Source organism: Capsicum annuum, unplaced genomic scaffold, assembly GCF_002878395.1.
Source record: "Capsicum annuum cultivar UCD-10X-F1 unplaced genomic scaffold, UCD10Xv1.1 ctg53532, whole genome shotgun sequence".
In the NCBI taxonomy this organism is placed as follows: Eukaryota; Viridiplantae; Streptophyta; class Magnoliopsida; order Solanales; family Solanaceae; genus Capsicum; species Capsicum annuum.
The window spans coordinates 1-1,980 of record NW_025861640.1 but is presented as its reverse complement, the minus strand read 5'-3'; the positions used below and the strand labels follow the sequence as shown (position 1 = coordinate 1,980).

General features: G+C 37.7%; 1 non-coding gene across 1 annotated transcript; it reads left to right on the top strand.

Moving 5' to 3' along the window:
• The first annotated feature begins 1,279 nt into the window (after window positions 1-1,279).
• Window positions 1,280-1,353, top strand: TRNAM-CAU. Its single transcript has one exon. It is a non-coding gene; the product is annotated as a tRNA-Met (tRNA).
• Window positions 1,354-1,980: the final 627 nt, after the last annotated feature.

The following is a 1,980-nucleotide window of genomic DNA, read 5'->3' as shown; positions in this document are numbered from 1 at the left end:
CAACAAAATACAAACACAGAAGTCATGATGCTAGAAGGAATTGTTCCTTTAGCAATAAATGCAAGGAAGCAACTTGAGCTTACAAATATCAACAAAGTAGATATGGATGAGGAAGATTTAGAGAAAAATATTGAACAGGTGGCTGTAGCAGGTGATTTGTCTCCAAGGAGCTTACAAATAAGAAGAAGTGCAATGCATACAAGGAGTCATACAACAAAATCAAAATCAAAATGAATGCTTTAATATGGAATATCAGATTAGTGAATACTCAGAAAGCATTCATAAGGTTGAATAAAATGCATAAGAGACATCAGTTTTGTTTCATAGGCCTCATGGAGCCTTTTTAGGAAAGCTACAATATTGATGATTACAAAAGAAGATTAGGGATGCAGCATGCAACAACTAATATTTCAAGCAAGATATAGGCATTTATGGATTCTACAATGTAGTACAGTGTAATTAGGAATGAGGCATACCAGTTTTCATTAAAATTGGAGAATCAGAATGCTGGAATATCAGTAAATATACATTGGTATATACAAAGTGCAGTCCAAATAAAATATTATTATTATGGGAGTCATTGAGAGAATTATCTAATAATATTCATAAACCTTAGCTAGTAGGGGGACTTTAATGTGATAAGGGATGAAGAAGAAAAGCTGGAAGGATTACCTGTTATAGTGGTAGAGACAACAAATTTCAATCATTGTATAAGTGTGTGCAATCTGGAGAAAAGTTATTTATAGGCAGCAAATATACTTGGTGGAATGGAAGAACAGATGAAGAATGCATTTTTAAAAGATTGGACAGGGTAATGTGTAATGATAAGATGTTTGATGTATTTGTAGTTTTAGAGGTGGAATAATTGGTAAGAAGTGGTTCAGATCATGCTCTTTTGTTACTTTAATTCAGTAGAAAAAAAGATCAAATTATTAAATATTTTGGGTTTTTAAATTTTTGGTTGAAAGAGGAATCATGCATAGAAGTGGTAAGACAAAACTGACATACTAAAATAGAAGGCAATCCATTTATCATCTTTCATCAGAAACTTAAACAGACAAAAACTGCTTTAACCATTTGGATTAAGCAGAAATTTGAAAATATTTTTCAGGAGATAACTACATTGGAGGAGGTCTTAAAAGTAAGGAAGAAGCAGTTTAAGGAAGATTCTTTAGGAACTAATAGGGATAGCTTATTGAAGGCTCAAGTTGAATTAAGTATTCAACTAAGAAAGAAGGGTCGAACCTTGGTTTTCGAAGCTCGAAAGAGAAGGGGAAGAAGCGGGGTAGAGGAATTGGTCAACTCATCAGGCCCATGACCTGAAGATTGCAGGTTCGAATCCTGTCCCCGCCTAATCAGTGGAACATTATTCACCGGGATAGAAGGCCGGTCCCAACCCGTCTACAAAATGGGGCTAGTGTTCAGTCTTGGTTGGTTCCACCTCTTTGCTGGGCGATGACACCAGTAGCTGTAGAGCATAGATGACCATTTCTGTCACTATTGAATTCCAACGTCAGAGCTCCTTTCCAACCAGTCAAGTGGCTTTCCGCTCCTTCTACTCTAAACTACTGTGTGCCTATTTGGAGCTTTTCACAGTCAAAGGGGTGGCAAGATCGGCATGCCTTCTAGTTGTAGTTGACTTTAAGCGCACCTGAACTGCCCATAGTCGTCTATTTACGGGCTTGCACTCAATAGTCAATCAATTCGTTTTTCCGCTTTCTATCGCACGCTTCAACTATTTGTTTATATAGTGTGTGAAGTCTAACTAATGGAAAGTGCCTATGAATTAGTTCCAAGAAAGCGGCCGTTCACGTCAGGAATAGAGGCCGTTAAGGATGTACTTGCTTTTGCTTTTTTTCGTCGAGATTGGGTTGGTGTTCAGTGTACCGCTTGTGACGCCTATGCTTTGCAAGCCTACATAGGGTACAAGATCGAAAAGAATGCATTGGATGGATGCCCGGGCATTGAGAAGGAAGGACG